Below are 25,679 nucleotides of genomic sequence, written 5' to 3' on the forward strand. Positions count from 1 at the left end.
CCCCCGACCCCAACGACCGGGTAGCCTCTGCCAGAGTCATAAATTAACGCGTGAATACGCTGCGCGGGAGCGCGACGGAGTTTGCCGGGGGCTGCAGGGGCCTGACAAGTATTCTACAGTTTCCTTTCTAGTAAGTGAATTTCTTTGTATCCTGTATTGGCGTGAAGTAGGGCAATGTCTGCCATAACAAGTACCGCCAGCGCCCGTTCAACTACCTCACCGACTGAGATTGGTCTACTGGCTATTGGCCCTTTAGATAAATTCTTTTTTAACCGTTCATCTTTAATTGATAAAGAGTTAACCTGGGCCGAGAGGCGCGCAGAGCGCAGACAATCAATTGAATTGCTTAAAAATTCTACGGACAAGTATTTAACTCAAACATATCCCACTCTGGTGACTCCATTATCTTCAGTACACTTTCCAGTTGCCAACGAACAATCTGAAGGACAGACACAAATAATAAATGAGGAAACTGTTACAGATTTGAATAGTTCCAGTGGGAGTTACAACCGTCTCATATTGCTTCCTGATCCAGGTGCTCAGGTTATCCCGACTCGACCTAAGCTTGGGTCCAAGAGAAAAAGAACAGCCCCACAAAGAAAATGTAAAAATGTGGCCAAACCCCCTCTAAAGCAAAGGAAGCTACACAAAACTGTGGGCACAAGAGAGGCTGTTATTGAAGAAAATCATAGCATAGGAAGTGTTCAGAACTCAAACCTTGTTCCCTTGGGTAGCCTAGACTCACAAGAGAAAATTTGCCTTGAGTCTACTTTATCAACTAACGATAAATTGCTACCACTTGCAAACCTGCTCCCTGAGCTAGAAAGATTACTCAGATTAATACTTATCCCGATAGAGAATAGAATTGCCAAGCTCTCTGATAGGTTAAACCACTTTGAGCAGGCAACACTAGATAATTTTTATTCTACAAAATCATTGATTAAATCTAATGCAAGGGTGGATTTAAGTATAAAGCCCCATGATAATACTAACCTTGTCACTCAAGATAAGGGTAGAAGGTCTCAAAACAACTCTCCTTCACCCCCGAAGACAAGTAACACCATTGTCAAAACAACTACCAAATCTACTGACTTGGTATATTTAGGCCCTGTCCAACTTCAGCCTAATACCACTAATACCACAAATCCACCCCAGTCGATGGTATCTCAGTCACAAAATCCATCACCCGTGGCTGGTTTAGGGGTTACTGCATGTTCCCTAGTGGGTAAAGCTTCAGTTCCCACAAAAATAACCAACAAGCAGTTAGTTCGAAACAATCCTGCGGTTGGGACAGGGGACAATGTATGTCTTCCAGCAGGTAAAGTTTTAGTTCCAACCCAACCAACTAATAATCAGTTGGTGTTGAAACCTGCACCCCGTCCTGGTCCTACAGTTTCCAAATCAATCCCACCTCCCGTGATAAAGCCACACCACAGAAAACCCCCAGTAAACCTTACTCCGGATTCCTTCCCCTATGTAGTAGTCCTTATAAACGTCCCACCACTCCCCATAGGGCAGAGAGAAACCTTCCAGATGCTTAAAAATAAGACCATGCACTGGTTAAGGGAGAATAGACCTCTCCCAGGAGATCTTGACGGGTTAATCATAGGGGTAAGGAGAATAGATTGGATAGGGTATACACCAAAAAGTTTGGGTGGGGACTGTGTTGTGGTCAACTTTCAAGATCCAAGGGTGGCGGGATGGATAACTAGGCAGGGATGGGGTGAAAATAAGGGAGATATTAGAATTGTAGATCTTACCTTTTTCTACCCCCGCCCAACCAGTGTACTGACTAGCCTGCATAACGAACCCCTGAACCCTTCTGCTGTATCATGGCCAATTACTTCCATACCAGCTTCATTATTTGGTCAGAACTATACCACATGTACTAACTATAATCCTCAAGCTGGACGGCTGGACCCAGGGTGGGGATATTGACAAATTACTAGAGAGTGGAGCAGTAGTATTGGAGGGATTAATAATGAGTCCAAGGGGGCCTGTGAAGATCATGTTAGTTCTACTGTCACAATCTTAACTGCTGGTTACACAGAGAAGGGGAGTTTTGTTGTAGAGGGAGGTACCGGGATGGAAAATATAAATGTTAGTACTGTGAAACTTGCTGACCCCATTGACGATCTGGGGAAGGTAGTTATTAACATCAAAAGCCCAATGATTTCCCGAGTGTCTTCTTATACTAATAATCATGATGGGTCTGAGTTTAGCTTTGGTACGCTTTTATCCTGGAATGTGGCAGGGTTGAGTAGCAAGTTAGACTCCCAACTTTGGGTAGAATATATCTGTGGGTTCGATGTATGTTGCTTCCAAGAAACCTGGGCTTGTGACCCCCTGTTTTGTTGTGGCTATTTAAACTTTTCGATACCAGCATCGAAAGGTGGTAGGGGTCGGCCCATGGGAGGTCTTACTGTATGGGTAAAACAAGATTTGGACATTACCATCAAAATATTGGACCTGGGAAGTAGCGACTTACAACTGTTAAGAATCTCAGCAGATAAGGGTCCGTCATTGGACTTGTATAATGTTTATATAAGAGGCAGTAATACAACCAATTCCTCGACCTTAGAACTGTTGTCTGCCTGCTTAGAGACAAAGTCCCAAGATAGCAGGGTAATTATAGCCGGGGATCTTAATAGGACTTTTGAACCTTTAGATTCTACAAATGATCCCCTAGGGAAGGATGAGGACAACCTTTGGGGAGTACCATCTTTATGTTTAAACCCCGTCCCAAGGTGGACAAAAGACATCCTATTACTAAATGCTATTTGTATGGAACATGGTCTAAGAGCATTGAATGGGAGAACTACAGGGGACAAGGAGGGTAGTTGTACCTTCGATAATGGTAATAGCAGGAGTAGAATCGATTAACTAATATGTAGTCTTCAGTTGTGGCAGGGGGTTATTGATATGGCCATTAGGCCTAGAGTAGAAAGTGATCACAACCCCCTTTGTGTGACCCATAGGTGGTGGAATCCAGGAGTGGGAAATTTGTATCTAAAGAACGATCAGATTCCGGTCATGAGCAACGACGAACGTAGGCTAAAATGGCCAAGGGTATTGGCCAACGAGGAAACCATGACCTATATCAACAATGAGGTTGATAGCGCAATTATTGCAATGGAGGCGGCTGATCCAATAGTTCCCGGGGTTAGGGATATCACCGATATCCACAATAAGTTATTTTCCCTCCTCAAACCATGTTTTTTGACCAAGAGTAAGAAAGGGAGGAAAACCCAGGAAGTTGGAAGGTGGTTCAATCGCCAATGTAGATCTGCACGTCTAGTACTGGGACAAGCTATTAGGAACAGGGACCGCGTCGCAATAAAAGAGGCAAGGAAACTGTACAAACTGGCCATTTTCCAAGCAAAAAAGAAATGGGATGAAGACCACTGGGCTGAGTTGAAAGAGGCCTCTAACAAGAAGGACTCTAGGTCCTTTTGGAAAATTATTAAGTGGGGTAGGGGAGGTGGCCCAGTAAAGCCAGATAATAATGTAGCTGAAGAAGCCTGGGTTGACTACTTCAGACCACAATATACTGAAGTCATGCACCCCGGGGTAGGTGAAGGCATAGCGCCAGTCTATGCTATTGACAACATGTTCTCCCCCAAAGAAGTAGAAACCGCGATTAGATCTGTGAAAAGTGGGAGAGCGCCAGGGTTAGATGGGATACCCCCGGATATTTTCAAGTATGATATGACGAGATGGGTGAGGTATATTTTTTTAGTAGCAAACGCCCTAGCCAAGGGGGGGGTGGTCCCCGACCTTTGGAAAGGTGCAATTATTATTCCCATCCATAAGAAGGGAGATCGCTCATCGCCTGCCAACTATAGGCCCATAAGCCTAATAGCAACCATGCAAAAAGTAGTGGGAAGAATGGTTGCAAACCAGCTTATGGACTGGGTTGATGCCAACAATGCCCTTTCCATATACCAAGCAGGATTTAGGCGAGCTACCAGTACCATTGATCAGGTCTTCCGCTTTACCATACTGCGGTGGAAGACGGTTTTACTGGGAAGAGGCTGCCTATATGTCGCGTTTGTCGACCTGCGGGCGGCATTTGATTTAGTCCCCAGGTTTAAGCTATGGTTGGTCTTGCGAAAAATGGGAATTCCTATTGATTTGCTTACACTAATTATGCGTCTTCACGAATCCAATTTCGCAAGAATACAGTGGGGTGGGAATGGCGAGTTTACTTCGGACTTTCCCGTGGAAAGGGGTGTCCGACAAGGCTGCTCCATGGCTCCCTTACTCTTCTCATTATTTATTAATGGGATTGTTAAGCGAATGTTGGAAGCAAGCGTAGACGCACCCTCGTTAGCGGACGCCAGGGTTCCGATCCTGATGTTCGCTGACGATACTCTTATCTTGTCCAAAACCCCTGCAGGGCTGCAACGTGCATTAAATATTTTTGATACCTTTTGCACAGAGCACGGGCTTGAAGTAAACGTGGGGAAAACAAAATTAATGGCCTTTACCCCAAACCGTAGAATCTATCCCAAGGTAACCCTAAATAATTGTAAGTTAGACAATGTTAAGGAGTTTACATATTTAGGGGTACAGATAGCAGAGAGCGCTGGCTGGTCGCATCATTTGGAAAAAGTGGTCATAAAACATCAACAAGTTTCAGGTGCTTTGAGGGGAGAACACCGCAAATCAAAAACAAAGCCGATTAAACCCGCACTTATAGTGTACGATGCCAAGGTTTTAGGTGCAACTTTATATGGTGCGGAGTTATGGGCCTGGGACAATCTTGCGGCCCTACAGATATCTGAGAACAAGTTCCTCAGAGGGATTACAGGACTTCCTCAGAGCACCCCCCTAATACCATTGTTCCTGGAGTTGGGTAAACGCCCAATAACTGACATAGCGCGATTGCGCCCTGTTCTCTACTGGAGGCGTCTTTGGACAACTCCAGAGATTAGACAATATGCAGAGGGTTTTCTTTGGATAATTAAGGAAGACATCTTTCACAAGATAACATGGCTTAAAAATCTAAGGGCAATGCTAATTGATTTGGGGTTTTCCAATCTTTGGAATAACCCAGCGGAAGAAGAGTTCCCAAGCAAAGAAGACCTCAAATTACGTTATTGGGATTGGGTGGGTGGCAATTTGCTGAAAGACGTTAGGTCTGACTCTATGGCTGGTCGTTTCTTGGAGACAAAAATTTTTCCTATCCTAGAAAACTATTGGGATACTATTACGGTACCAATGGATAGGAAGCTAGTCTTCCAGCTAAGATCCGGATCCATTCCCTTAAAAAAACTAACGTCACGTTGGCATAAGTCGACTAACAGGTTATGTCCAGCCTGTGGTAATGCAGAGGAGAGTGTAGGTCACTTTCTATTTGTATGCAAAGCCTACTCATTACCCAGGAGACTATGGCTCACCCCTGTATGTAAAAATCTGGGGACACGTGACAGTACAGTGGCTTTAAGAATTGTGTGTACAACAACCCATGAATCGATAGTCATCGGGGTAGCCAAATACTTGGGTTGGGCCTGGGCCATCAGGCAACGTTTAATGGGGGGGACCAGTTAATTAGGTTTTCTTTTAATCTTGATTGGCTAATAATGTAAAATTACTTGTCAAATGTAAACTTTTTTATGCTAATACTGTATGAGCTGCACAGAACGCCTATATGAATTTATATTTGTAAATATCTTGTTTTTAATCTCTAATGTTTTTATGCTGTGCTTTTATGAGAAATATCTCGAATAAAGCTTGTACGAACCGAACCGAAATGGACACACTGAATTTGAAAAATATACAAATCCAATCAAAATCATTAAACATGATATCTTCAGAGATAAGTTATAGATAGGAATTAGCATTTAAAAAACCTTTGAAATTCACTGAAAAAGCATAGGTTTCATGCACGTTATAATTAGGAATTGGCATTTAAAAAACCTTTGACATTCACTTAAAAAACCAAAGGTTTCAGGGGCGTTATAGTTAGGAATTGGCATTTAAAAACCTTAGAAATTCACTGAAAAAACCATAGGTTTCAGGGGAGTTATAGTTAGCTGGACATTTCCCTCGTACAAAACCCTAGAAATTACCCTGTTATAGTTAGTTCAGCTAACTATAACTCGCGCCCCCGCAATGCACTGCTGATGACGTCACATATTACATCACTCATGACATGGTCAGTGACATCACTGATGACATCTCAAATTACATCACTGATGACATCATCCATGTGATAAATTACTGCATCTTCTCACACCCTAATTTAACCGTTGATACACCAACTCAAAATTTCACACGTCCATTCTCAAAACCATAGATACTCCAATACCAATAACTACATACCCACTCATTAACTCTTAGGTCTACATACACCTCTACTCCCTCACCTGTACAGTCACTCATACTTACAGTCACTCCGTACAAGACTATCATATGCATTTATACACCTACATAGACACTCACACACCACCACTCATGCATAGAGGTACTCTCACACCTTGTCAGTCATGCAAATAATTAATCACACTCCCATTTACTCACCTATGCAGTTATACACACTCAAGTTCACTGACTCATAAAAATAGTACCACATTCTTACGCTCTTATACAATCATTGATACAAGCACACACTCATCCATACAGCCACTCTCACAATCACACACTCTCACATATACCCACTTATATACTCTTACATGCATTTATATACTGCCTTTCACATATGTAGTTAGTCACACATGTACCACTGAGATATACATTCAATCCCTAACACAACCATACATACACTCACTCAACCATACAGTTCATCACAGATGCACTCTTAAAACCATGCACTCATAGAATCACCCACTCACACATCTATGCATAGAGTCACACACACCCTACCCACACAAACACTCAGGCACCCATACAAATACTCAGACAACCAATCAATAACCCATATAGACACTCATATAGCTATTCACAAAACCATGCAGCCATTTATACACCTACACACAGACACATACAGACATTCACACAGTTTAGTCACTAGTCTGCAGTAAGATACATTTAATGACTCACTCATAGAGTCAGTTACGTACCTAGAAAATCATCCATTCACACACTTGTACACCCACTCATTCTTCCACAGGCCTTTCACTATAAATATATAAAACATATTTTTTTTAAGTTTTAAAAGAAATTTTATTAAAACAAATACAGGTGTCAATACAGCAGAAAATCAAAAAACATAGCGGTAGCAAGATATACGAAATAAAATATGACTGTGAAAATAAACATGAGACTCAAGAAATAACAGATGACTAAGGTTATATAATAGAAAACGGTATTGAATAAATATGCAGTAAAGTGGAACATAATAAATGCAAAGGAACATAAAGGTCAATCAAGGAGGTTTAGAAACTTCTTGCTGGGAGGGGAGCAAATGAGGTGGGAGGGCCGAGCGTTTAGCACAATTATCAAGATATAAGGTAACAGGTAACCAGAGATCATGGCGTTTTTTGGTCAAGATAAGGGGGTGAATAAAAACAGTATCTAACCTGTGGTTATGACAGATATTATACCACCATGCTCTGAAAGATATATTGGCAAAGTCTTTCCAATTAACCGTAATTGGCTGAAATGCAACAGCTAGTAATAAATCGATAATTTGCACATTAAAATCGGTATCAGTCTAACAAGGGGATAGACTTCCTAAAAAAATATTAATAAGGGAGAAAGGAATTACAGTGTGAAAAATGGCATTTATCTGGGTCCAGACTTGTCTCCAAAAATTGTGTGTGGCGGTGCAAGAAAAAAGCATATGAAAAAGAGTAGCCTTGGGGGCCGAACAAGACCAGCAAAGGTCAGGTATTAGAGGAAAACTTTTATTTAACGTGTGGGGTGAAAAGAGAAGTCTGTTATAAATAAAAAAGAGGGTTTGTGTGAGGGAGGCAGCCCTGGACGATCTGCGAAGCTTGGTCCACAATTTATCCCATAAAGAGGTGGGCCAGGACATGCCAAAGTCAGATTCCCATTGTTCCTCTACCTTGGATTTTGGCCTAGGTGTGGGAGTCATGCGGAGTGAGTAATAAATGGAGGAAGCTGTGGGGTGGGTGAAGATGCGAAGAAGGGGTAGGGGAATTAAGCTGGGTGGGGGAATTAGAGAGTGTGGCATATGTGGACATGATTGCGTTCTGAAGTATAACATACTTACAAGTGAAGGAATGGGGCAGATTATATTTTTGGCTGAGAATAGGAAAAGGTAGGAAATCGGAACCAGAGAAGAAATGAGACACCCAGATCAAACCCTTTTGCTTCCAAGACTTCCAATAAACGGGTTTGTGATTAATGAGAATGCTGTTGTTATGCCAAATGGTGGTATTGAGAAATTCAGCTACAGAAGAGGGGGGACTGGGGGAAGTGGAAAGGAGAAGTTTGGTGGTAAAATTGTGTATGGGAGTGGAAAGGACCTGAGGTTTACGAGAAAATGAGAGATATTCCACGAAGGAAAAGGGGGATAATGAAAGGCGTTCAAGAACAAGCCATAGGGGGAGGATTCAGCCGGATCTTTAAACCAAAGGGAGGCTTGACGCAAAAGAAATGCTTTGTGATAAGTGGGAAAGTCCGTTTTAGGAAGACGTAGTCTGCATAAGGACATACGCGCTTTTTTTCCAGACCAGAGGAAAGAGGAAAAAACATTATTTATTTTCTTGAAAAACTTAACTGGGATAGGTACTGGAATATTGGATATAGTGTATAGAACTATTGGAGAGAGCATCATCTTAATCGTATCAAGGCGGCCCCACCAGGAAAGGTATAATGGGTGCCACCTAGAGGTGAGTTCAGATCATTTCTGGATACATTTAGTAAGGCACAACGAGATAGTCTCAGGGAGAGAAGGGGCAATATACAAACCCAGGTATTTAATATGTGAGGGACTCCAAGTAAAATTGGACGCGTCAAAATCAGGTTTAAAGGTAAATTTAGTGAGGGGTAGGATTTCACATTTGTCATTATTTAACTTATAACCAGAAATATGGGAATACTCGCGGACTTCATTGACATAAAGAGTATGATATCGTTGGCGTATGCAGCAAGTTTAATGTTTGTTTGGGAGGTCTGGAAACCATGTCGGTTAGGATTTTGGCGAAGCTTTGAAAGGAAGGGTTCTAATGCTAGATTAAAGAGAAAAGGGGAAAGGGGACAACCCTGACGGACTCCTCTACCTAAGCTGAAAAATAAAGAAACTAGACCGTTAGCACAGACCGCTGCTCTGGGGCTGGAATAAAGAAAAGAAACAAGAGAAATAAAATTGGGACCAAACCCAAACCACCCAAGGGCAGAGAAAAGGAAAGTCCACTCTACCCTATCGAATGCTTTCTCTGCATCCAGGGCAATTGCCGCTAGGGAGTCTTGGGACTTTGAGGATTTGGACAGGACATTAAACAGGAGTCTAGTATTGTCTGTGATGAAGCGACCCTTAACAAATCCAGATTGTTCCGGGCCTAACAACTCAGGGAGAAAAGGATCTAATCTTAAAGCAAGAGATTTAGCATACAATTTATAGTCAATGTTAACTAAAGAGATTGGTCTGTAATTCTTGCAGTGTTGGGAGTCTTTACCATCTTTAGGTATGATACAAATATGGGCGTCTGAAAAAGAGCCAGAGGAAGTGCCGCTAAGTATAAAAGAGTCAATAAGAGAATGCAATGTAGGTAGTAATAATTTGGAGAAGTGCAAGTAAAATTCAACTGTAAAGCCGTCTGGACCTGGAGCTTTGTCTTTCTTAAGTGATTGAAGTGCAGTGTGTAATTCAGGTTCAGAGATGGGAGGTTCAAGGGTGGATAGGTCAACAGGAAAGTGAGGAGGAGCCTTAATGCTGGAAAAAAAGGTACCCAAGGATTGAGCGGAAGGACAAGTTTCAGAAGAATAAAGCGTGGAATAAAAACGGGAAAATTCCTCTAAAATGTCCACATCTGTATGCTTTAAAACTGAGTTGACATCGAAAACAGAATCAACATTTAGTTTGTTTTGTTTGATTTTTAAGTAATTGGCTAAAACTTTACCCGCCTTGTTCTTTCCCCCATAAAATTTTGAGCTAGATTTTAACAAATAAAGTGAGGCATCATTAGTAGATTGTTTGTTATATTGCATTTTAGCTTCAATAAGAGTAGTCAAACTTTCCTGCGATTGGGAAGTATAAAAAGAGTGCTCCAGTTTTTTAATCTTGAGGAGGAGATCATTGGTTGCTTTGCGAGCGGCCTTACGCTTTTTGGATACAAAATCAATGATGAAACCTCTGGCTGCAGCCTTATAAGCGTCCCAGATAACATGTTTGGGCAGGGTGGGTGTGTCATTAACGACAAAAATGTCTGTGGTGAATTCAGTAAAGGAAGTGGTAAACCTGGGATCAAGAAGTGAAGTATTATTGAAACGCCAACGTTTTTGTCCATTGGACTTGGGTAGGATATCAATGTTGATCAGTACTGGGGCATGATCAGAGAATAAGATGGGGCCAATGTCTGCGTGAGTGAGGGACTGAGAGATATGGTGGGAGAGGAAAATGTAATCTATACGGGATTGTGAATGATGGGAAGGGGAATAGAAGGTGAATTCTTTAGTAGTGGGGTTACAAAGACGCCAGGCATCAATGAGTTTGTGCTGGGATATTGCTTGGACAAACAGTTTTTGAGACTTATTAGGAATATAAGATGCTTTAGAATGTCTGTCCAAAAAGGGGTCAAGGGGCAAATTACAGTCACCTGCCATAATGAAATTGTCATCGACATATTCAGAAAGACGGGAAGCCATTGTGCGCCAAAAGGCAGGGTCACCACCAGTAGGTGCATAAATGTTGAGAAGAGAAATGGGGATACCCTTCGAGGAAAGTTTGACGTACAACCATCTACCATCGGGATCTGATTCAGAAATCAAGAGCGAGTGGGAAAGAGACTTGCGAATTAACACAACTACACCATTTCTTTTACCATCACCAGGAGCAGAAAATACGTCACCGCTTCAATGTCAGACAAATGAGTTTCTTGCAGGAATGCAATATCGACATTCAACTTGGCTAAATGTGAAAGAATTTTCTGTCTTTTAATAGGAGAATGGAGACCTTTGACGTTACAAGAAACAATACGCACTGCCATTAAAAAATATTAAAGAAGTAGTGCAGAGAAAAGATACAACACCAAGGAAAAGCCTCATGAGAAACAAAAACGTGAGGAAAGGAGGAAAGAGAGAAGAAATAGAAATGGAAATGGGAGAAAATATGCGAAAGAAGGAAGAGGAAAAGAGGAAACATAGACGTCAAGAAGATAGAAAAAAGACAAGATGATGTTAGTATCCAAGAAAATAGAAAATGAAATCCAAAAAAATCGGTAAGTAAGTTTAAATGAGATAGAAGATAGAAAAATCGAAAAATATAATGAAAGCGAATGGAATTAGACCAAGGGGGCCAATAAACGGTGAAGAAAAAGAAGAAAAGAATGAGGAGTGAGGAAAAAGATCGCATAAAAAGTACAGACACCAATAAACCTGAAGGTATGAGAAAAGGAATCGAAATAAGGAAAAATAAAACCAGAACAAACGTGACATAAAAAGAATAAGGAATACTCACAGGGGGTGGTTGAGGAAAGGTATGATCTGGAACAAGAACAGACAAAAATATACGTGGATGCAGGGAGAGGGAGGTAGGGCCAACTGGAGAAGGCAGGACACTCAGGGTCAGGGGGACGTCCAACCAGAGATATAGGACGGAACGCATAACACAGATCTGTGGAAGAAAAAGGGGAACAAGATTAAATATCAGCAAATGATAAGGGTATGGGATAAGGAACAAATAGGAGAAATCAAGGAAACCTAACAGCAATTAAAAAAAAGAAAAAAAAAGATACAACCATGAAGAACAAGCACTCAACAAGAGAATAAACTTATTGAACCAACGAGGTTAGAGAAATTAAAACAAACAGAATAAGAAACTGGAGCATCTGTATAAAAATTCAGAAAAAAGTCATGTTGGAAGGGAAGAGGAAGGATTAGAAAGCTCCATATCAATCTGGCCGCAGGAATTCAGGTAACTTCGAAGTCGTGCAGGCTCTTCATAGGTCGTAGTCTTATTATTGTGGGTGACTTTGAATAGGCAAGGATGGAAAAGGCCATATCTGGCGCCAATGGAACGAAGGTCAGGTCGCATATCCAAGAAGGCTTTACGGCGGTTTGCAGTTGCTTTGGCGTAGTCCTGCGCGAAGAACAAGTTGGAGCCCGACCAGGTGATACGAGGAGAGGCTCTGGCCGCAGATATAACTTTCAGCAGATCGGTGTATTCCAAAAAATACATTATTACACCTCTGGGCTTCACGGACGAGGAAAGAGAGGAAGAAGCTCGACCAAGCCTGTGAGCTCGCTGGATATTGAGAGAGGTATCGTCAGGTAAATGCAGAATCTTCGGAAGAAAAGACTTGCAAAAAGTAATGGGATCACTTCCCTCGCAGCCCTCCACAAGGCCATAAAGGCGAAGATTGTTGCGTCTATTTCGATTTTCCAAGTCCTCCACCTGCTTCTGAAGAGAAGAAATTTGCGCATGCATAAGTGTGACCTTGGCTGCAGAATCTTGAAGAGAAGAGACGTCACGCTCCACCGATGGCACTCGTTCATCCATCCGGGTCCAGTTGTCCGTGAGAATCTGCAACTTAGCGTTGGTCTCTTCCATGAAGGGGCGTAAGGCCCGTATCTCCTCAAGGATTAATTCCATTGAAATGGCCATAGAGGACTTGGGAGGCGAAGGTGGATCTTTTTTTAAGCGCTTAGGCGTCGACTTTACTGAAGCCTGTGAGGAAGAATCTATGTTCAGCGACATCTCGTTACTAGGAGCAAGCTGAGAAGCTTCCAGAAGAGCCAGTTCCGTAAAAAGCTTAGAGTTTTTGATGTAATTGCGTTTTGGGGTCTTGCCAGAGCCTTCGGCCATAAATGCGACTGGAAAATGAAGGTAAAAACCGCCAAACTGAGTGTAAAGGCAAATATAGTGCGAGTTGAAAAAGGGCAAGCAGGGAGAATTGCTGTGAAAAAGTGCCAATCCAGATAAGCAGTTCTATCAGAAAGCCAGAGAATGCAAATAGAGAGCACAAAATGGCCGCCAGCTATGAGGAGAGTAAAAAGGAAAGAAAATTGAGTCCAAAAGAACAATTGTGCCCAAAAATTAGTTAAAATAGTCACCCATCAAAGTGAATTCACACCAAGCGAATTTCTCCGGGTATTGAAGGCATGCTGAGTCGAGTGCGCGATAGACGCGCTACCAAAGGAAGCCGCTCGGAGGAGAAACAAAATGGCGGTCGCGGCCGATGTAGAGCCGCGACCGAGAGTAAAGTGCAGATAAAATGCGGTGGAAGTGTGCTTCAACGATGAAGAAAGTTTCAGAGCAGTCCAAAGACCTTCCGACGAAGCAGGCTCCCCTTCATGGCTCAAAATGTATGAGCGGACCGCCCGTAATCTCCGGTACGAACGGAGCCCTCACACTGACGCCGCCATTTCCTCGGGCGCCTAGCCACGCCCCTATAAAACATATTTAAACTTTACAGAAACACACAGTCACTGGATGACGTCATCAGTGATGTCATCAGTGATGTCATTTGAGATGTCATCAGTGATGTCATCAGTGATGTCACTGACCATGTCATATGTGACGTCATCAGCAGTGCATTGCGGGGGCGCAAGTTATAGTTAGCTGAACTAACTATAACAGGGGAATTTCTAGGGTTTTGTATGAGGTAAATGTCCAGCTAACTATAACACCCCTGAAACCTATGGTTTTTTTCAGTGAATTTATATATATTTATATATCCATCAAAACAGGTCAGCCCCAAAGGAAAGAAGCCACAGGAAGATGAGTAGCATGCTAAATTTATTGACAGCTTGCAAGTAGGCAACCATCCAGGTAACAGGCATCTAAGTTCATTTTGCCAAACGCGTTTCAGGAGTTTTCATCTCCCTTCTTCAGTGGCGTGGTTCAGGAGAAATGTAAGCACGATTCTCTGCGCACTGATAGTAATTTCAATCACCTGCCACAGTGGGCGTGGCCCTATGCGTGGCCTTCCGGGAATTGTAGTGCGCTTCAGTATTCCCTATGTGGGCTGCCCAAAATTCTTCCAAATTAAACAAAAGTCAAAACCAGGTGGGGAAAGATGTCGTCCTGGCTGCAGCCTACCCCGCTTTCCAGGTGTCAATTCATGCATCAAGCCAGCTCCATCCTGCATATGGCGCAGAGACTTGCCTTCCTTCCATCACTGCCAGCTCCGTCATGGCGCCGGCACGGACCCGCATCAACGCGGTGAGCCTCTTTCCGCGGCTGGGCAAACAGCCGTATAAATCCATCAAAACAGGTCAGCCCCAAAGGAGAGAAGCCACAGGAAGATGAGTAGCACGCTAAATTTATTGACAGCTTGCAAGTAGGCAACCATCCAGGTAACAGGCATTTAAGTTCATTTTGCCAAACGCGTTTCAGGAGTTTTCATCTCCCTTCTTCAGTGGCGTGGTTCAGGAGAAATGTAGCTTGGAGCTGGCTTGATGCATGAATTGACACCTGGAAAGCGGGGTAGGCTGCAGCCACGACGACATCTTTCCCCACCTGGTTTTGACTTTTGTTTAATTTGGAAGAATGTTGGGCAGCCCACATGGGGAATACTGAAGCGCACTACAATTCCCAGAAGGCCACGCATAGGGCCACGCCCACTGTGGCAGGTGATTGAAATTACTATCAGTGCGCAGAGAATTATGCTTACATTTCTCCTGAACCACGCCACTGAAGAAGGGAGATGAAAACTCCTGAAACGCGTTTGGCAAAATGAACTTAAATGCCTGTTACCTGGATGGTTGCCTACTTGCAAGCTGTCAATAAATTTAGCGTGCTACTCATCTTCCTGTGGCTTCTTTCCTTTGGGGCTGACCTGTTTTGATGGATTTATACGGCTGTTTGCCCAGCCGCGGAAAGAGGCCCACCGCGTTGATGCGGGTCCGTGCCGGCGCCATGACGGGGCTGGCAGTGATGGAAGGAAGGCAAGTCTCTGCGCCATATGCAGGATGGAGCTGGCTTGATGCATGAATTGACACCTAGAAAGCGGGGTAGGCTGCAGCCAGGACGACATCTTTCCCCACCTGGTTTTGACTTTTGTTTAATTTGGAAGAATGTTGGGCAGCCCACATGGGGAATACTGAAGCGCACTACAATTCCCAGAAGGCCACGCATAGGGCCAAGCCCACTGTGGCAGGTGATTGAAATTACTATCAGTGCGCAGAGAATCGTGCTTACATTTCTCCTGAACCACGCCACTGAAGAAGGGAGATGAAAACTCCTGAAACGCGTTTGGCAAAATGAACTTAGATGCCTGTTACCTGGATAGTTGCCTACTTACAAGCTGTCAATAAATTTAGCGTGCTACTCATCTTCCTGTGGCTTCTCTCCTTTGGGGCTGACCTGTTTTGATGGATTTATACGGCTGTTTGCCCAGCCGCGGAAAGAGGCTCACCGCGTTGATGCGGGTCCGTGCCGGCGCCATGACGGAGCTGGCAGTGATGGAAGGAAGGCAAGTCTCTGCGCCATATGCAGGATGGAGCTGGCTTGATGCATGAATTGACACCTGGAAAGCGGGGTAGGCTGCAGCCAGGACGACATCTTTCCCCACCCGGTTTTGACTTTTGTTTAATTTGGAAGAATGTTGGGCAGCCCACATGGGGAATACTGAAGCGCACTACAATTCCCGGAAGGCCACGCATAGGGCCACGCCCACTGTGGCAGGTGATTGAAATTACTATCAGTGCGCAGAGAATCGTGCTTACATTTCTCCTGAACCACGCCACTGAGGAGAGCTTAAAACACTCAATGACTTGATGATAGACGATACGGTACTCGTCATGCCAGAGGACCCGAGCGATGCTCCAACATGGAATTACCAAGTGGCATAGCAGGTTGCCAATTGTCTGAGGATAAGATTTTACTCGGGAGCCCGGAATACGGCACAAGAGTATAATGGGCAAGAGAAACGGCTGGTTTAAAATGATGACTGTAGGACGTTAAAATTAAGATTACAAAAATGGGAGAGACTGGTTAGGAAAAAGCATGACCCAGTTAAAGCTGGCAAGCTCAACTCGGCAAAACTAGCATACAATAATATGCTGATGCAAAGGAAAATGGAGCTTATAAATCAAAATTGCCAAAATATATTCAAGGTGATAGATGCAAAATACATTAGGAAGTTTTGGTAACTGGTGCATGATGGGAGAGAGCAGGGCAAAATGAGGTGTTTAGTATTTGAAGATGACTGGGTCAATCACTTGAGTAATTTTCTATGGCAGAAAAAATTAGGATGAGGGCCAGAAGAACAATGTTGAGGTGGAGGAGGATATCAGGTCGTACTATTTATTTCAGAGGATAAAAGAATCCATTCAGGCCCTCAAGTCAACTAAGGAGGCGGGCCCAGATTACCTCCCGGCAATTATAATAAACCATAATGTGGACAGGTTGGCAAGTTTCTTATATGTCATCTTTCCAAAGGCCTTGGCCTCTGGGCTTTACCCAGAGATTTGGAAAACCGCAATAATTAGTCCGACATATAAGTATGATGTCACGCTGCCCAAGAGTTATCCTCTGATTAGCCTACTGGATGTGGGAGAGAAAGTATTCTCCAAAGTATTACTAGGCCAAACAAAAATGTGGATGGAACAAAATACCTTAATCCCGGTTGTGCAAAGTGGCTGGAAGGTAGACCACTCAACAATCGACCATTGCCTTAGTCTATGGGCAATGACAACAAAGAAGTCAATTGAAAACATGGGTTGATTGTTTTGTTGATTTATGTGCCGCCTTCAACTTGTTTGACTGCAAATTGTTGTGGGATACGTGAGGCGGCTTTACATCAACAAGAAGTTCCTCTCGCTTCTTCAGGAACTACATAGTCAGAATTGGGCTTCAGTGATCTTAGAAACCAGAGGGACCCTATTGAAGAGAATACAGATAAAGCATGGCTTACATCAGGTTTGTGTCCTTCTCCCCTATTATTCACTATATTTTTGGTCGATCTACCAAGTAAATTAAATAAAGTAAGTGGCCTTTGCCCCGAAATGGGTGGGACCCATGTCCCATGCTGATAATATGCCGATAATTCGGTGATAGTAGACATGACGGAAGTGGCACTACAAAAGAAACGGGATTCTTTCCATGACTATTGTTTATGTTAAAGTTGTATGGTTAATGTAGTTAAGATCACGATAATGGTTTTAGGGGAAGGAAAGGGGGGTTTAATTGGCATTTGTGTGGGAATAAAGTGGAAGTGGTCAACAAAAATAAATACTTGGGTATGTGATTTAATTTTGTTGAATATTTTCTCTCACTCCAATCTCCATTAGAGAGGCAGAGTGTTAATGCTCTCTGGTTCTTTCTACTGTGTCACCAAGAGTAACCATTCTGCCTTTGCAATGGGGTGAAAAATATACAACACTCTCCCAATGAATACATGCATCATCAGTCAATAAAATGTATTAGAGGAAGGGAAACATTTGTAGAAGTTTCAAGGATCTGATGCACTACAGGGAGTTATAGCAGTGACTCACATAATCAGCCCAAAGCAACTGTGCCCCTGAGCCTCTGGCATGGCCAATCATGGGTACAAATCTGCATCTATTCTTGACCTCTGCAGTCTGTGTACACTCAAACCCCATGTACAATTCTTACACAGCATTTCAAATCAAATTGTAAAGTTTTGTTCCATGCCATAGGTGACATTGCCTTTATGTGGCACTCTGAGGGGGCCATTGTGGTGTAGCAAACTCCTGGAGCATACTCATATGACGAAAGATGTCTGTACACATGCCTCACTTCATCCTTACCTGCTCATTACATACACAGCACAGACTTTGAGCCTAAATACATCCAACACCCTTCTCGAGGAATATGTCACACATGTGTGAAATGGCACCAACAACAGAACATGTCTACAACAAATGTGTATGCTACCCAGGAATGTTATGTGCCTAAACAATTTTCACAATGATGATGTAAAGTACACAGAGTCAAGTGCTTCTCTATACATTACATAGATGTGCAATTTCGGGACACCCAAAAATCTACCTTATCCACATCATATGACACACTGGACACCCAAGCACCACCACAGCCTGTGAGACAAGAAGCAAGGCAGACCAACTGAGTGGAGTATGTTTGTGAGGAACTTACCTTATCCTCGGATGAGCCTTAGATATGTCGATACAGGGGGAGGACCACTTCCACCAGCTTCTCAAGATCTTCTGGATAGAAGGCTTGGGCCCTTTAGTATGGGACATGATAACTCTCAGAGATGTCAAACAGCAGCTGCCGTTGAGGAGGTGCAGATCGCAGCAGTGTCAGTAAGCAAGTGAAGAGTTCAGCCCACCGCTTCGTAAATCCACGCCACATTGGCAGTCTTCGGCATACCCAGACACCGCCATTGGATCAAGACATCCAAATTCACCAATGAAAACCAATGGCTGCATCTTCCATAGTCGACACTGCCTACTAAGCGGTCAACTTCCGGCAGTGTTAACCATATTGTATGTCTGATAAGCGAGGTCAGGCAAGTGCTATCTTGGCGGTATAAAGTTAATTATACCTCATGTAATCGCCTGCGTCACAACAACTACAAGCATATGATGACATGTCCACAGGGGGTGTTGAGCTAATCTCAGGAACTATCAGTTCACAGACTGGAATCTACAGCATTCATTTTGATGTCCCCACCATTTCTGTTGTTAATTTTACCACGCTAATGGCGGTAACAATGGGGTGCAAAGAAACATATGTAGTGAAGGTGGCTGTAGATGACACCATTGGAGTATGTCCAATGTGTATATCACTGAAATACACAAATGTGGAGGCTGGGACATCATTTAACTGGATGCAAATATGTCAGTTAGAAAATAAGAAGATGGATGTGTAATGCTTACAAATCCAGAACTGTGTCTGCACCTGATGAAAATCGGTCATGATCCTTGTCTAAATATGTGTACGTTACACTGAAGGTACATTTTGGGCAGATGGTAGATGCTCGGTCTCATTGTCCCTACAATTTGTAGAACATTAAACCATTGAATTAAGAGATGTAAGTAAGTACTACACCACTTTAAATAGGTCCCTATACAGGATAGCACTCACTCCACCAAATGGATACCTGATAGCCTGAGTGCCTGAGCCACAGTCATCGATGCACATGGCTCAAAATCCCCATGTGCACAGTAACGGTGGCTTGATTGTTAACCATGGACCTAAAGCATCATGACCAACAGTCATGCTAAATATTGAACTGGGGAACTGCTTTAAGGCTCAGCAAACACAGCAGTATGTGAATGTGTGTGACAGGAACACGCCGCATTTGAAAGCCCAACACATATATGTGGACTTATGCCCATTACAACTCATACCACATGAGGCCTGAATATATACATCCATGTGTGGTGATCCAAGTCAGTCACTTAAACATGTCCAAATCATAGCCACAAACACCATTACAAGACATTTAGACCAATTGCAGCCACACCTGGACACATATATGCATCCACGTGTGGTGATCCAAGTCAGTCACTTAAACACGTTCAAATCATATCCAAAAACACCATTGCAAGAAATGTAGGCCAAATGTGGCTGACAATATACAAGAGTGGTCAAAAGACCCTCCGTGTGACCTCCCACAGCATTCCATGTCATCCAACATGTCTATCCATGGTACTGTTGGGGACATCTCCTGTGGTATACCATCACCAGTGTATAATACTGGAGCACTAACATCTCTGATAATGGCAAATAATACTTCATGTAGGAGACCTACATGTAGTGACACCATGCACACAATGACAACTTCACATTCTGATTAGAAACAGTGGCAGAATTCATGTGTATGAAAATAACTGTATATTTTATTCAAAACACAGAAATATATATTCTTAATCATCAGGCCATTGGGGACTCCCCAACTGTTTGCTACCTATTTTCCTTACAAAACCCTGCCAGGGGAACCTCCCCAGGAAGGGGCATCAGTGGGCATGCCAGGCACCTCATAGATCTCATTTAGGAGGAGGAGCTTGCACTTTGGGAGGGGGTGCTTGCATTTGGGAGGGGGGTATTGAGCATGGTATGGGGCCTTGCGCTTGGGGGTGGGGGGCTTGGGAGGGGTGGACTTTTTATTTTATTGGGTCTGTGATGGTGCTTTGCTTTCCTCCTACTTTGGTTGATAGATTTGGGAGGATAGCACATGAGTTGGTAGGGTTGAGGATAGGGAGGGAAAAAGGGGGCCTGGTTTGAGGCGGGTATGGGAGCTGGTCAACAGGGAAAAGTCCAAGGGAAAGGATGTATTGGTCAATGGTAAAGGGTAAAGGGTAATCATAGATGGGGTTAGGCTGGGAGGCAGAGGGAGTGGATGTGTCTGCTATAGGTGTCTCTGATGTGGGTGCAGGTCTGTTCTCTGGACTTATGGTGTGTGGTGAAGGTGCATGTTTGGGTGCAGGTATGCTGTCATGACTGATGGCGGTTGGTGATAATGGTTGTGTGCTCCATGTGTCTGATTGGGTGGGAGCATGCATAGGTGTCTGTACTTGGGGTAGGCAGAGGTATAGTGTCTGTGGATGGGGATGTGGTAGAGGAAGGATGTAGGGTGGAAGATGGGTGGGTTTATAACTGCCATTAATGATGAGTCCAGAGCATGAAAATATCCTTGTAGGGCATACATGCCTCTGTGCATGCCACCCTGGTAGGCAACCATCCCTTGTCTGTTGGGTGCCCACACCCTGGATGGCCTTCAAGAGTGCAGTCCGCCCTACAGAGATTTTTTTCAGGAGGTGAATCGCTTCCTCACCAAGGGCAGCTGGGGGCAAAGGTGCAGGGGCTGAGGTGCCTGGAGCAGAGAAGATAACTCCCCTCTTAGGAGCGTGGCCAGGACAACTGGTTGGGGAGCAGCAGGGAGGGTAGAGATGGAACAGGGGATGGCGGACAATGATGTAATAGCTCCATGATTGGAGGGGTCTGCCACAAATAAGGAGTAGCTACTGGAGTCCAACTTGGTGTATGATTTTTATTTATTTTTTTAAATATCTTTATTGCATTTTATCTTTTCTGTTACATAAGTTTTCAAGCATCGATACATATCGCATTTGTAATAACATCACTTGCTCTATGACACTGTGCATATAAATCAAAGCATTTCTTTCTCACAGTTATGGTGTAATTCGTGCCCACAGTATAAGATTGTTCATGCGATTATAAATCGCCCTGGGCACCCATGGCCCGCAGATTCTGTTATCCCCTATCGAGGGCCAGAGTGAAATTGTTTGGTGTGCCTCTTCATAACAGCGGTCAGTAATGCATGAAAACATCAATGCTTATAGGAGAATGTTGTTCATATTTGAACTCAACTCTTGAATTGCATCATATAACGCTTCATGAGCAAACAGATCAATATATATATAAATGCCGTATCTGTTCACTAGATATCATCTTTTATAACATTTCAACCACATCCTTTAACAACAAATACTAAATCAAAACAAAAGAGACATCAATTGACTGAGGGAATATGTATCCAGTGTCTAGTGTGCCATCTGGGTGCAGTCACGACTAGGCTAGTGTGCGGGTAATGAACGTGGGCCGCCGCTCCTGCTTTCTATGCGGTTGCATGGTTGTTAGGGTAACATATGCATCCGTGTAGTATCTTTAAGGAATGCGAGGCCTGCGTCTAACCCAACAGCTGTAGTTGGGATAACATACGGATGCAGCGCGTCTTCTACTTCCAGGTGACATGTCAGGTGCAAGGTCCCGCCTGCTGTGTGGGAGGTGCCCGCAGTGTGGCATTAGAGCGTGTAAGAGTTCTGAGCATATCTTCCCAGGTCTGTGCAATGGGATACTTTCGCAACCCTGCCATTTCTTCCCTGTGTAGGGTGGTGCCCTCCGCCTGTGCCCATACTTCTAGGGATTTCACCCAATGTAATACCTCAGGTGGATCCTTGTGCTTCCATCTCTTAGTTATAAGTCGTTTCGCTGTTATGAGGTCTAGGTCACGAAATCTGGAGCTCGCTTTATTGGCCTTATTTCTTTTATAAAACCCCAGGATACAGACCTCCCACGTGGTAGGTACCTCTGTGTTAGTACAGTTGGTTAGTGTTTCTGATATCGCGCGCCAATAAGTTAAAAGCAGTGGGCAAGACCACAGCATATGTAATAGGCCAGCCCCTAGGAGACGGCATCTTGGGCATTCGGAAGTGTTGATGTTAAAATATTTATTAATTTTATTTGGTGAGAGACACGCCCTGTGTAATATGTAAGTTTGTAAGAGTTTGAATCATGAATTGCGTGGTATGTGTGTGGCACTGGCTAGAACCCGTTCCCACTCTTTATCAGTCCAGGGACGGCCTCTGTCTTCAGTCCAATATGTGCGGAGTCTCTGCAGTGGCTTCAATACATGAATGAGCAGGGCCTGTACCAGCCAATGTATCACATGCGATCCTTTCCCCATTACATACAGGTACTGCAATAGTTGATGTGTCGGTGGCTCATTAGTCATATCTCCCCATGCTAGTGTAAACGTCCGCGTAATGGTTGCGTATAGAAGGAATTGGCCCACTGGTACTCCATTATCTACTGTTAGTGTCGCAAAAGGCAGTAAGGTGCCGTCTGCGTACAAGTCTCCTAGTGTCTCCACTCCCGCTTCAATCCAGGGCGTCAATGTCATGTCGGTGATAGGGTCCCTACCTCTGGGTGTCCCTATGAGTGGCAGCGTCAGGGCATAGGGGAGTGTGTCTTTTGTGAGGTCAAGGCTTCTCCTATAACATCTGTGAGCCAACTCAACATGTATCTGTGTCGGGCGGGGAATTTTCGCCAGCGGGTGAAACAATCCGCATATCTGGGTCTGCGTCCAGACTGTTGTCCGGGTCGCCGTGCCCGCCAGATTCTTTCCGCTTAACCACTTTGCGACCCACTGTAATTGTGCAGCTAAGTAATAGAGCTCCAGATGAGGAACTGCCAAGTCTCCACTTTCCGGGGTTGCATACAGTTTCTGTAATGCAACCCTAGGCCGCCCCACATTCTAGATCAAGCCTCGGGTTAACCCCTCCAATTCCCTAAAACGTCTCACTAGGACATATACCGGAAGGTTCGCAAAATAATACAATAGCCTGGGTAGTACTATCATTTTGGTTAAGGTGATGCGGCTCATCACATTGAGTGGTAGTGTCTTCCAGAATTGCATCTGTGCTCTTATTGAGGAGATGGCGCGAACCAGATTGCCCTCCACTATGTCTATTGGGGACCTGTAGATCCTAGGTATCTGAACATGGTCGGATACCAGTCGAGCGCAATCCCATTAATGATTATGTCTGTCTCGGCCACGTCCTCACGGAAAGAATAGGCGCCTGACTTAGCCCAGTTTACCCTGAGGCCCGATACCGCTTCAAAGCTACGGAACAGTGCTAATATCACCGGCGGCACAGCATGTAGATCTCTTATATATAATAACAAGTCGTCTGCATGTAGGGACACTGTGTGAAGTCCATCGCTCAAGGGGATGCCCCAATCCGCGCCACCCTGTCAGAGGAGAGTCGCCAAAGGTTCCATAGCTAGAGAAAAGAGCAACAGGGACAGGGGGCACCCTTGTCTGGTTCCTCGTCGCACCCTTATTTAGTCAGATAGGAGCTTGCCCGTGCGGGCCTGCACTGTTGGGCGTTGATACAACAGCTGCACCAGCTGTAAATAATCATCCAACTTGGTGAATGATGTTGTGGAGTCAGAGTTCTCCGTGGCACTCCCCCTGCCCTCTTGCCCAGAGTATCCATCTGTATCAGTGTCTCGAGCGGACCCACTTGGAAGGACAAAATGTTTCACAAAAACAATGGGGACACCCTGTGTCTCTCAGAACCTCGGTATCAAACAACAAAGCTACAGTGGTTCTGTCGGGTATGAGAAGAATTATTTCACAACATTATGCAATTTTTCAAAAGTACCATATAATTTAGTAGTACTTGACAAGAACACATGCAAAAACCATTTTATGTATACTGAATTCAATCAGAATATTTATTTAAACTACATTTTTAGAATAATCAGGCTGTCAACAATAAAACAGTGACATGTGAAATATGTGCTCAGTGACTCTGATAGAGTGAATGCAATATATACAAGTGCAGGTAAAATATATACAGGTATTCAGAGTAGATGGTACAATTTGATCATAGAGGGGGTCAGTACAAGTCTAATCAATATCTCCAGTGGTGTGCAAAAGTACACTACGTTCAGAAGCCAGGAGACTCAATGATACTGAGCCAGCAAGTTACGCCGATGTTTCGACCCTGAAGACAGCTTAATTCTTAGGTGTCATGGCGGGTCTTCCTCAAGGCTATGGAAAGGATGTGAACAGCCTAGAAATAAGAAGATTGTGTCAGGGCATGTGTTCCAAATATGGTGTGAGATATTACGTGTCACCATCAAGGTGAACCACTCACCAGAGTCTGGGGTCTGACTTAGCCAGGGGAGCTCTTTTTCTTGGGTCTAAAATGGACAGCGAAAAGTTAATCTATCCATTCATCATGCTCCCACGGTGATTATCATGTGATACACAATTTGGTCTTATCTGATGTGAATCAAGTACCTGAATAATCCTTGTACGAACTAACGTGGAAGACTGGGAACTCAGTTGTTCATTTCTTTTCTGATTTTAAACAGCGTGCTGATTCTGAAATGGAGCGAAGTGCATAGCTATTCATCTATGCGATCCAAGTGCGGTGGAATCAATACACATACTGGTAGTCTAGAATCTAATCAGGACGCATCCCTTAATGCAGGCCGTCTCAAATTAATTGCCGATACTAGTGATGCCCGCTTCACGCGTGAAATCAACTTCGAAATCAAAGAAGACGCTGGGCTCAGAAAAACCGTAGGTTTTCTGAAAGGTATCAGATACAAGTAGCACTCAATTTTTCAATCATCTTAAAGGACATCCAATATCCGATTCTAGTGAGCGGTTCAATTAAATTTAAACTGAGCGCTCATCCTAGTTGCTAAACTATCTGCTTCAAGGGTCAATCGTATTTACACACGCGCTTGTCTGGGCCTGCCAGGCCGACTCACCTACTTTCACGTCCTCCGCTGCGACAGTCTTGAGTATGACTGTTGTTCGCGGGGTATGTAAAGTAGAATGACGTGGGTACACGTAAGGCGTGCTCACGTGTACAACGGAGCCGCCGTTGGATACAACCGTAAAGGGCCATGATGCTACGTGGCAGGTCATTGGGATTGGTTGCTAGAGTGAAAGGGTGAATAATTACATCTGATGTAGACCTTGAAATAATTACAGAGGTAATATAATATTGCAGGTGTAACAATTTGCAAGAATAAATGTAAACACATGGTGCAAAACCCGAATTGCGACATTACTACTTATTGTGAGTTACACGTTGCATGTATTAACATAACTCATTGTGCTTTAGTAGAACGCCATGATGCTAAATGGCGGGTCATTGAGATTGATTACACAGATGAAATTACTTCATACAGTCAACGGTCCCATATTACAATAATGGTACATGTATCCATTGAAAGACTAGACATGTGGTGCAGACATTGTAATGTGCTAATGAATTACAAGGGTAATACAGCTTCATGCAATAAATGGTATGGGGTAATGTACCCATAATTAAATGCCATATAATGC

The 25,679-nt window shown here is 43.7% G+C and overlaps 1 long non-coding RNA gene across 4 annotated transcripts in view; it reads right to left on the reverse strand.

The window, feature by feature from the left end:
• The window catches only part of LOC146830201 (uncharacterized), a 57,578-nt gene extending 32,366 nt beyond the window's left edge, over window positions 1–25,212 (reverse strand). For 2 of the 4 annotated variants that reach the window (XR_014961134.1, XR_014961133.1), the window contains exons 1-2: window positions 25,097–25,212; window positions 11,588–11,743 (exon numbers count right to left, since the gene is read on the reverse strand). This is a non-coding gene — a long non-coding RNA (uncharacterized LOC146830201). Of the gene's footprint in view, window positions 1–11,587; window positions 11,744–24,617; window positions 24,679–25,096 lie in introns of those variants that run through there. The other 2 variants (XR_014961135.1, XR_014961136.1) reach the window with 2 other exon arrangements.
• Between the last annotated feature and the right edge of the window lie 467 nt (window positions 25,213–25,679).

Source organism: Triturus cristatus, chromosome 5_1, assembly GCF_964204655.1.
Source record: "Triturus cristatus chromosome 5_1, aTriCri1.1, whole genome shotgun sequence".
In the NCBI taxonomy this organism is placed as follows: Eukaryota; Metazoa; Chordata; class Amphibia; order Caudata; family Salamandridae; genus Triturus; species Triturus cristatus.